Consider the following 12,361-nt stretch of genomic DNA (forward strand, 5'->3'; position numbering starts at 1 on the left):
TGGAAAACCTTCGCCGCTACAACTGGGCCAGTGCATGGAAGGAAGTCCCTGTCAAGACTCTTGAAAATGGTTGGTCTCGTCTGCTTCTCGGAGCGGATGTGGAGCACAATTTCCTAGGTTTTGATGTGGATGACTTCCACACACGTCTACGTGCGCATGGCGACGATGTTGATGTGGACGAAGTGCGTGAGTGCTTGGATGATGACGAGGGCGATCTTGGGTATCAGACCATGTGTGATATCGAGATCGCATCTTCAGTTGCAGGTGTCAATACCCAGCTTGAAGATTCCGACGAGGACGGCAATGATGATGCGGACTCCTCTCAGGGTGACACTACTCCAGCCATCCCCGAGCTGAGCGAACTCCGGGAACACATAGAGTTCGTTCTCGACTACCTGGAACACCCGGACTGTGACAGGGAGATGGGGCCCTTGGGACTTGTGGAGGAAGCGCGCGCTTTCAGGCAGCGTATCATTAATCGTCAAAATCGTCGTTCCTTGCATCAATCAACCATTGACAGCTTTTTCAGACCCGTGACCCCTGCTGTGCCCAGCCCTGGCTCCACACCATCGCCTTCCCAAGACAGGCCCTCATCCTGCGAGCCACAGCTCAGCGCATCAGGCACAGTGGAGTCGCCACTGGACGTGAGTTTGCGCCTCTCTTCAGAGTTGTCTGCAGTGGGTAGTCCATCACCATGTCCCAGCGACGAACCCCTAGGCCTCCTGCATCAGCTACTCTCAGACCCTGACAGTGAATAAACAGCAAGAACTCGCCACTAGACCACATGGGAATTTACAGTGTTGTGCAGTGAAAAAAACAGTGTGCAGTGTTAAGAAATTACATTTCTGAGTGTAAGGACTTAAATGCAGAGTGCAACACTGATTGTACTGACTGACCGCCTGGGAACACCAGATGCTGTTGGCATCCCTACGTGTCAAGTGGGGTTGGTGGAGGATTAGTGCCCCTCCCTGTAAAACAATTAACTCTAAGCCGTTGGCCACCCCGTTTGGGATACATGGCGTCTGGCAATGAATGAACAATGGAGCGCAAATTAGACTGGAGTGAGTAGTGTTAAGAAAATCGATTTATGAGTGCAAAGACTTAAGTGCAGACTGCAACACTGATTTCAACATTTTCTTTGACACCAATTTCTTTTGCAATGTCTTTTACAGTTTGTTCATCCATTATGTATTTTTCTGAATCATCAGCACCTGTAGGTTCAGGAATCCCATGGAAAATCAAATTTGGTTTCCTAGAGCTCTTCTACTGTGAAGTCATTTAGCTGGTCCCAGATTGCTTCCTTGAAATCTTGTCTGGTTTTATAGTCTGCTCTTTTCTCTAATGAGTCAACCCTAATTTACATGTCTTGCATTTTTTTTAAAATAACAGAACAGAGGAAGGAAAAACAATTGATAAAAAAATATATCCATACACCAGATTACTGGTGTCCTTCATTCATAAAAAGTCTGTAACAGATGGGCTTCTACAGCTGTAGGATGAAGTTTAGGGTGAAACAACTCTGGAGAAGCGAGTTCAAAGAGATACTGTTTGGGGAGTAAAAGATTTCTGATTGGTGGAATATGGCAGTGTGACATTCCAGTCATGTGTGCTACCAGATGCCCCTTGTAGCACAGGGGAAGACATGGAGAGGTGGCACAATGGATGCAACTTTGTCTGAGCATTTGCCATAAAAGTATCTGTAAAACAGTGCAAGGGAGGCAACATTCCCTCTTACTTGTAGGGGAGGTAGTTTATTTGTAATAGCAGGGTTATTAATAATTCTAACAGATTTGTTCTGAATTTTGTCTAGTTGCTTTAATGGAACTTCTCCACTTCCACTCCATTTAATTCTTGAGGGACAAGACTTGAAAGTTCTGGGACATCACAGGACCTTGCAGTACATATAAAAACTCCCTCTTTTCCCAGAGAATATCAGCTTGTCTTTTCCTTGTGTCTTGGTAGGTTGTATGATACAGTACCACTGAGAACATCCATCACATGAAACATTCCTGATATCAAGGTCTTTTTCCACATACCATATGGCTGGCTGGGCATCTGTTATGTCACCGTCTTTGGATGGTGCCCTGGACTGGGGCTCTGTGTGTCGTCATTTTGGTCTCCTTGAGTTTGTCATGTTGAGCTGTGCATCCCAGGAGTTCTCCGTGTATCATATTTACTCATGCTCAGTGCCATTTTAAAATCAAAAATTGGCTTGTAGTTTTCTCTTGAGGCTCCCTGTGCTCATCTTTCAAGCACTGCCTTGCCAGTACCCACACTGGTAAGCAACAAAGGGGAGGATTGTGAAAATATCACAAGCTCCTCAGGCACTTGCATCATCCTCAGCTGCACAATAATGTGTGAAAAAAGATGCTCCAGTGGGATGGAACCCATAAAAGTTTACATTTGAGGGATGGCTAGGGTTTATTGCTCTCTTAATGCCACTGAGGGGCAAGCGAAGCTTGTTACCCTTGCCTTAAATGTTGGAAGTGAATAGCTTAGCCCTGGACCCCTATGCTCCTGATTGGGCAAAAAAGGATTAGATGAGGTATGAGTCATTATTATTGTTATTATTATTATTATTGTTATTATTATTATTATTATTATTATTATTATTATTATTATTATTATTATTATTATTATTATTATTTTTATTATTATTATCATCATCATCATTATCATCATCATCATTATCATTATCATCATTATTGTTTTTTTTTTCTCTTTTTTTTTTAAATCTATAGCTACTGTACCAGTATATGTATTATCATGCGTAGAATATGTGGTTGTTATGTTTCCTGATGAATAGTTATTAAATCTATGATTTAATGATCAGTGATAATCATGTAATTCCTGTTTGTTAACATAGGCCTATTTGTGAGGGTATTGCAGTGGTAGGTGGTGATGACCATCATCCACTCACTTGATGTGCTCCCTACTTCTTCCTTCACCTTTACCATTCTTTTTCTGTGTCTGCTGTTGTCTCTTCTTATTTCCCCCATTTCTTCAGTCACTTTTTATTATTTTTTGCCCTTTCAGGTAGCTTTGCATTGAGTGACAAGCCTAATGATTTCCTGTAAGCCAGGAAACCATTTACGTTGCTGGGTGGTAACCATATAACCAACTCATACGTGTTCCCTGCATGTCAACAAATGGGATGGCAGAGGGTTAGTACCCTTTCCTGTAAAACAGCTTGTGGTAGCTAACTCAAAGTCAAATAGCCACCCCTTATGGGATTATGGCATATGCTTATAGATACAGTAGATAGATAGAACAGGTCAACTGGAACCCAAAACCCATCAGTCCCCAAGTCATTTTAGTTACCGATAGGTTAGATTAACTTTGGGTAGGTTAGGATAGGTTTGGTTAGGTTAGGAGGGATGAAATTATGTGGGAAGGAATAATGTTTGGGACCCAAATTTACTGAAATTGTTTTTTAGGACAACCTCAACATCATCTGGGGTAAATAGCATTTTATTTTGATGTGTAAAGGCATGATTTCTTTTTCAACAGTATCATACTCAGAATATCTATGTTTCCAGATTCACTCCTGATTTCAGATGTGTCTTGTCAGTCATTATCTTGTGATTCTGTTTGTTGATACATGCTTTAAGTTTAGTTTTAACATGAAGTGAGAATATGTGTCTGGAAGAGTGTATTTCCTGATGCATAGCCCCCAAATCATAGCTTCATTTTGCTGTAATAATAATTGATTCCAATTGATTGACATTTAGACCAGCACAAGCAGTTCATTTTGGCATGGTAGGAATCATAATATATTTTGTACCTACAGTAGGCCTTCATCGTGCACAGGTAAAGTGTTAACCTGAGGTTCAGTGCATTCAGTGATATAATTTTAACATTATCATTGCATTGCTAGCAAAGAAGCTGCCAGCCCGATAGCACCAGGGTTGGAAAACCTAGTGCAGATAGCTTGTGCCACTTGCCTAAGGTGTCCGTTCATTCTTTGTGAGTTGGTAGGTAAATAAAATGTTTATAAAGGTAACACTGAGGGGAGGCAACTGGCCTTATATCCCATGATGGTAGAAAAAGAGTAGCACACCACAGTCTGAAAGGCCTAAGTTAAAGAAGAGCACTGTGGCTAAGTAACTTGTGGTTTTTGCTCCCACCTTTACCTTTACTTACCACTGCTGACACTGTCATTGACACCACCTGACACTGCCAGTGACACCACCATGACACAGTTACTGACACCATTTTCAGTGGGAAGTAGGATGATGATGATGATGATGCAGCTCCATTAAACAAGCTCTATATTTACAGAAAGAGTGCATCTGCCAGCTGAAATCATCATCAGAATCCATGTCATCCCAAGAGTGAAATCTGTGTCATATATGTATCAGCCGACAAGAGTTGTAGAAAGCCGGACTCGTGGTGTCATCCAGTATAGTGAGGTGAATGTTAAATATGTGAAATCTGGTTCATTGGAGATTTCTTAATTTTTTTTGAAAATGTAATTCCTTTCTCAGTTGATAAACCAGGAAGCATGTTTCAGGGAAGGGTAGTCATAGCAAACAGAAGTCGTTGCTGTATTCTAGTAGGGTGAATGTAAAGCCTTTGTCATTTTCAAGCCAAAAACACTTTCACACCATTCCAGAAAATGTAACTCCTGTGTCAACCCAGAAAACTTGTTCTGTTTCAGTTAGCAAGACCATGAAGTATGTGTCACAGAAGAGTAATAGAAACCAGATATCACTGGAGTCATATAATGAGGAGAATATAATTCCTGTGTCATCAGGTTCCTTAGAGGAAATTATTCCAGTTTTGGAGGCTATAATTCCAGTGCCAACCCAAGACATAGACTCTGTATCATGTAACAAGTCTAAGAGTCATGAATCAAGGAAGAGTGGTAGGAAGCAGACTCCTTTGGCAACATCCAGTGAGAATAGGGAGCCTGTGTCAACCCCAAACACAAGTTTAATGAGAGTTAAGGAGACCTTGATGTGTATGTCGGAAGGGAAGAGTCATAAGAAGCAGATGGGTAGGGAGAATTTAATCCCAGTGTTATCTAGTTCCTCAGAAGAGACTGACTTGTCTGTGTCAGCCCAAAATGTGAACTTTGTGTCATGTAGGAAAACCTTGAAATCTGTGGCAAAAAGAAAGAGGTGCCTGAAGCAGATGTCATTGGTGTCACCCAGTAAGGAGAATACCAGCATATGCTTTGTCTCATCCAGTTCCTCAGAGGAGGTATCAGATTTGGAAGATCCAGTTCCCATACCAGCCCAGCACATGGGCTGTCAATATATGTCAAAAGATAAGAGTTGTCAGAAGCAGATTACTCTGGTGTCATCCAGTGAGGAGAACACCAGTATAAACTTTGCATCATCTAGCTCTTCAGAGGAGATACAGTCAGGTTCGGAAGATACAACTCCTCTGTTAACCCAAAACTTGAGCTCTTTGTCATGTACGGAGAAGAGTTATAGGGAATCTGCAGCCATTTTGTTATCTAGTGAGGAGGATGCAATTGCTCTGTCACGTAGTTCCTTGGAGGAGATATATTCAGGTTTGGAAGACAGGAATCATAAGTCAGATGAGGATGTAAACCCTATGCCAGTAAGGGAGACAGTGACGTGTGCATCAGAGAAGAGTTGCAAGAATCAGGTGCCTCTGATGTCATCCAGTAAGCATAATGTAAAGTGTATTTCTTCTAGTGAGCAGGGTTATTCACCTTTGAGAAGTGTTACTCCTAAGTCGACTCAGGATTTAAGCTTCCAGTCAGATAGCAAGACCATGTGTTGTACATCATGGAAGGGTTGTAGGAATCAGACTTGCTCTGTGTCACACAGTAAGAAGAATATAAACCCATTATCAACTTCCACTGAGCATATAATTTCACTTTTGACAAATGTGAAGTCTGTGTCTGTGTCACGGAATCCTAAGACCATTGACAAAAGCAGAGCAACACCTGTGACATCCCGACTGGAGAGGGTGGAACCATCAGTGGAGAGAGTAGAACCATCAGTGGAGAATGTGGAAACATCAGTGGGGAATGTGGAACCATCAGTGGAGAGAGTGGGACCATCAGTGGAAAGAGTGGAAACATCAGTGGAGAGAGTGGAGCTAGCATTGAAGAGAATGGAACTGTCCTCAGGTGATCAGACAGTGATTTCAGGAAAGGAAAATGTCAGACTGTCATCCTCTGATCACTCAGTGATGTTGAATAACCAAGATACTAGATCAGTGGACTTGGATCAGTTATTGACAGTAGATAAAGAAGATATTGGGACTTCATCCTTTAATCAGCTGATGAAATTGGATGGACAGAGAGAGAAGCATTTACCCCCTAAACATCTGGTGACATTGAATAGAGCGAAGCCTTTATCCTCTAATCTGCTGGTGAAGTTGGATAGAATGAAATCTTTTTTCTCCAATCAGCAAGTGACACCAGATAAAGAAAAATTCAAGTCTTCATCTATGGATCAAATGGTGATGTTAGATACATGGCAAGTGAAGTGTCCGTCCTCTGTTCAGCATGTCAATTCACATGAAAGAAGGGAGATACTGATGCCAGATGGAAAAGGAGTGAAAAAACCATTGCCCTTAAACCAGATGGTGACACGAGAAAGCAAAAGAGCAAATCTCTCATCCTTTGAGCTAATGACATCATTGCCCACAAGAGAGAAGTTTGTATCACCTTTTAATGACATAACAAGTTCAGTATCATCATCAACAGAGAATCTGAAATTTGTAGGCAGTGAAAATGATATGACTGAGGTATACTCACATAACACCAGGGTATTGAACCATGGGTCATGCTGTAAGGGGAACATGAAGCCTAAGTCATGCGATAAGGAAAATTTGAAACATGCCTCATGTGATAAAGAGAACATGAAATCAGAGGCATGCAATGAAGAAAATGTGAGGCTTGGATCGTGCATTAAGGAGTGGTCCAGGTTATGCAGTAAGAATATGAAGTCTTCATCAGGCAATAAGAGATACATGAAACCTGAGTCATGCAGTAAGGAGAATTTAGCATCTTGGATACATACTGAAGCGGAAGTAATACCTCAAAAATGTAATGAAGAGGATGTGAAGCTTCAGATACAGAATGAAAAGAACATGATACCTCAAATACATGAAGAAAACATAAGACCTCAATTGTTTCAGGAGAAAATGAAGTCTCAGTCATATGATGGAGGAAACACAACCATTACCCCATCGACCAGCTCCACATCACCTCCAGATTTGCCTGCACCCTGTAGCAAAGCAGTGAGGAAGCTTGTTTTTCCTTCTCCAATGGTCATCATTCATCCTGCTGCATTTGAATACCTTCCAATGGACAAGTCCCATCTTTCCCTGCGGTCTGGTACCGATTTGCACTTAAGTCTACGTACAAAGTCAGAGTCGAACCTCCCAGATTCACAGTCAGCTCTCACAGATCCACAGTTGTTCTTTCACTCACGCACATATCCACTCTCAAGCCTTCCCACAGACACACTTTCAGTGCAGCAACAGCAGCAGCAGCAGCCACTAGAAAAAATGCAGCTGTACACACCCTCACAAGCACAAGTACATCCACTTTTACAGTCACACAGGCACACACAACCACTTGCACACACTCCCTCACAAACCCACAGACAAACTCCCACACAATCACACACATGCATTTCATCACATCCTCACAAAAAGGCTTCCTCACAGCCATCCAGACATGCTCATTCACAGTGTCACAAATATACTTCGTCACAGTCACATACACACAATCCTTTACAGTCACAAACACAAACCTCAGAATTACATGCACACACTCCTGTCCAATATCACAAACTCACTTCTTCACAGTCACATACCCTTACTTCTTCACAATCACAAACACATAGACTCAGTTCCTCAGGAACACAGATTCTCACCCCTTCACTGGCGCATACACACACTCTTTCACGACCAAATACACACACCTCTTCACAGGTACATACTCAAGCTTTCTTACAGCCATGTACATGCTTTTCTTCACAAGTGCACAAACACTGCTTCTCACAGTCACATAAAACATACACTCCCTCACCTCCACATTCAAACACCTCTTCCAATCCACCTACCATATCACAGAATCTTTTACATTCTCACTCACAATCACTTTCACAGACACAGATACTCACTCCTTCAAGGGCACCGATGTCCTCACAATCTAAGTCTGATTCACAACTTCTGAAGACAACTCCCAGGTCATTTCATATAGAAAAAAGTAAGGATCATGATGAGAAAGAGTGGGTTCAAGAAACTCCCAGGTCATTGCTTAAAGGAAAGAGTCATGGCGAGAAAGAATTGGTTCAAGAATCTCATGGGTCATCACTTAAAGGAAAAAGTAAGGATCATGGTGAGAAAGAGTTGGTTCAAGAAACTCCCAGGTCATTGCTTAAAGGAAAGGGTCATGGTGAGAAAGAGTTGGTTCAAGAAACTCTCAGGTCATTGCTTAAAGGAAAGGGTCATAGCAAGAAACAGTTGGTTCAAGAAACTCCCAGGTCATCACATGAAGGAAAGGATCATGTCGAGAAGCAGTTGGTTCAAGAAACTTCTGGGTCGTCGATTAAAGGAGAAGATCATGTCGAGAAACAGTTGGTTCAAGAAACTGCTGAGTCATTGCACAAAGGAAAGGATCATGTCGAGAAACAGTTGGTTCAAGAAACTCCCAGGTCATCGCTTAAAGGAAAGGATCATGGTGAGAACGAGTTGGTTCAAGAAACTCCTGGGTCATTGCTTAAAGGAAAAAGTAAGGATCATGGTGAGAAAGAGTTGGTTCAGGAAACACCCAGGTCTTCACTTAAAGGAAAAAGTAAGGATCATGGCAAGAAAGAATTGGTTCAGGAAACTCCCAGGTCATTGCTCAAAGGAAAGGATCATGGTGAGAAAGAGTTGGTTCAAGAACATACGACTGGAAAGAATTTTAAAACCTCCACTGTTCCTCTTCGCCAGAAAAAGGCAAAAGTAAGGGTAAAGAAAGGGTTAGACTGTAGATCTAGGAAAATCTGTAACTACATTTGGTCTTGGAAAAAGCCTGTAATGGAGAGGACTGTGAAAACCTGCAAGTTCTTCCAAGTGAGCAGCCTGAAAACTGGAGCAAAAATGGTAGAGAAAGGAACAGATAACTTAACAGGAACCAGAACTAATGACTGTGTGAAGCTGATGGGTGTTACTTTGTCACAAACACAAATGGATAATTCTGTAATTACTGGGACAAGTAAGTTTTTATCAGGCAGTAAATCCCAGTCGCCATATGAACCCAACACAGGTAGACTTATGGAGACCAAAACTAGCGATTGTTTTTCTGCTGATTTTACAGCATTGCAAAAACAGACGGGTACTTTTGCAGAAGGAACCAAGTCTCAGTCAGGCAGCAATCATGAACTCAAAGCAGGATCCCTTACTATAGGGAAGAATACACTGAGGATAGAGAGAGTTGGTATAGAAAAGCCTTCAAAAAACACACAGAAAAAATTGAGGAAGGACATAGAGAGCAATCCAATGGAAAAGCCTTCAAAAAAAGTACAGAAAAGAGTGAGAACTAAGAGAAGTTGCAAGGAATTAGCCTCCATGTTGAAACCAGAAGTTAATTTGGTCAAGAGAGAATTGGAGGGAGAGGTGAGGAAACCGATGAAAACACAGGCTGTAGAAAATTTAGCATCTGTTTATGACATTGAGGGAAAAACAGTGTGTGTGAAGAAGGTTAAGAGAAAAATATCAGTAGAGAATAGTCATATGATAGTTGGGAGTAGTGAGAAAATGTTATCAACTCGAAAAACAGTTACATCCTCTCCATTGAGTCCTGAAAAAGGGCTGGGAAGGGATGAGAAAGCAGTTAGAGTGGCTCCAAAAAGGAGCAGTAAGAAAGTAATGAGGAAAGTTAAGGAAAGTACAAAGGAAAATGAGAAAGTAGCAAAGGATAGTGACATGATAATAAAAGCCAGTGAAAAATTATCGGAGGATATGGAGAAGGTTGCAAAGAATAGTTGCATGATGAAAAGCAATGAAAAATTGACAGAGGCTGGTGAAAAAGTAGCAGAGAACTGTGACAAAAAAACTAATACTGGTGAAAAATTGCAGAAGGACAGTGAGAAGGCAGTGAATGGTAGTGACTTAACAAATACTAGTGAAAATTTAACAATGGACCGTGAGAAGGCAGCTGAGGACAGTGACAAAATAGCTTATGCCAGTAAAAACTTAACAAAGGATGGAAAGAAAGTAATACTAACAAAGAAAAATGAGAAACAAACAGAGAACAGTGAAAGAGCAACAGAAAACAGAAAGATAGCTACTCCAAATCATAACAGTGAGAAAATAATGAAGAAAACAAAGGAAACAACAGATAATAGGGATGGAGGAGTGCCAACAAAATGTATAACAAGAATCACCAAGAAGATAAGGCAGAACAAAAGAGGAAAGGAGATTGTAGAAGAAGCAACAATGAATAGTTTAATCATGCCACAGCAGAATGGAAAAGAAGTAAAAAAGAATGAAAAAGGAATACCCATGAAAAGGAATCAAAGAAAGACGGCTGCAAGGAAGAGTGAACAACAAACGTCAAAGAAAAATGAAATCATAATGCCAACAAAGGATCAGGAAATGTCTACAAAGAAGAATGAACAAGAAACACCCACAAGAAAGAATGAAATTGTTGTTAAAGAAAAGGAGCTAGATACAAATGCAGAGGAGAGTGAGAGAGAAACAAATGCAAAAAATAATGAACAAGAAACAAGTACCAGGAAGAATAAGAAACAGACAAAGATTAAAAAAGAAACAGATGCAGAGAAGAATATACAGGAAATATGTACAAAGAAGAAAACTAAGAATGACAAAGAAATAGTTCCAATGGATAGTGAGAAAGTAACACCTACAAAAAACTTTAATAAAGAAATGCTCATGAAAAAGATCAAAGAAAAAATTGCACAGAAGGATGAAGAAAATGCAGATGTAAAGGAGAGTGAGAGTGAAATACCTATGAAAAAGAATGAAGCAGAGTTGACTACAGAGAAGCATGGAGAAGCAGCAAAAGCCTTGGAAAATGGTAATAAAAGTGCAAAGAAGAGAGAAAAGAAAACAGATGCAAAGAGTCAGCATGAAATATCCATAGCAAAGAATGAGATGGGAACACCTACAAAGAGAAAGAAAACTAGAGCCCCCCAAAAAAAGGATAACAGAAAAACATCCACAAGAAAAAATGGAAGAGCAAATACAAAAACTGACACACCTATGAAGATGATTGGAAAAGAAAAGTGCACAGAAAATGAAAGTATGATCACAAGGAAGGGTAAAAAAGAAACAGATGCAAAGGAGAGTGCAAAGAAGAATGAGAACAAAAGTGCACAGAAGAATGAAAGTAAGATCACAAAGAAGAGTGATAAAGAAACAGATACAAAGGAGAGTGAGAGAGAATCATCCACAAAGAAGAATGAACATGAAACACCCCTTAAAAAGAATGAGAAGGTAACATCCCTGAATGAAAATGATATATTTTCAAGGACGAATGAGAAAGTTGCAGAGGAAAAAGGGCAGGGAACATCCACTGTGTTAAATAACAAAGAAACACATGTAAAGAATCTGGAAGAAGGTAAAACAAGCATGATAGAACAAGACATAAGTATGAAGAAGAATGAGCACAATGAACATGCAGAGAAGAATGAGAAAAGAGCATATGCAAAAAACAATAATGGAACACCTATGAAGAAGAAAGAAAATTATATACCCTTGGAGAGCAGCCAGCAAATATTAACACCTGACAACATTTTTGAAAAGACACAGCCACAAAGACAAACACAGTCCAAGAAGAAGAGACAGAATGCAGAGCAAGAAACACCAGTAAAGAACAGTAAACAAATATTAACACCTAACAGAAACACTGATAAAGCACAGTCACAGAGCCAAACACAGGCAAGGAAAAATAGTGAGCAGATGTTAACACCAGACAGAGACACTGCAAAAACACTCCCTCAAAAGCGAAAACAGTCAAAGAAGAGGAGGAAGAATGAAGAACAGAAAACAGAATTAAAGAACTGTGAGCAAGTATTAACATCTGATAAGAGCAATGAAAAAACATGCTTACAAAAACAAACAGAATCTAAGAAGAAAAGGAGGAGTGGAAAACAAACAGCATCAATGAAGAACATTGAGCAAATATTAATGCCAGACAAAAGGACTGAAAAAACACACCCACATAACCAGATGCAGTCTGAAAAGAAAAGGAGAAGTGAGGCACTGAGTGAGTGTATGCTGAAGGTTTCCCACACAGGCATTTCTTCATCCTCAGCACCACCAAAGAAGAGATGTAAAATTATTCTGTCACCCATTAAACTGATACCGGAAAATGAAAAAAAATGCTGCTTAGTGGATAGAAAAGGTAGAGGTAACG

The sequence above is a fragment of the Coenobita brevimanus genome, chromosome 39, assembly GCF_032717465.1.
Source record: "Coenobita brevimanus isolate Jiangsu-jjx chromosome 39, ASM3271746v2, whole genome shotgun sequence".
Classification (NCBI taxonomy): Eukaryota; Metazoa; Arthropoda; class Malacostraca; order Decapoda; family Coenobitidae; genus Coenobita; species Coenobita brevimanus.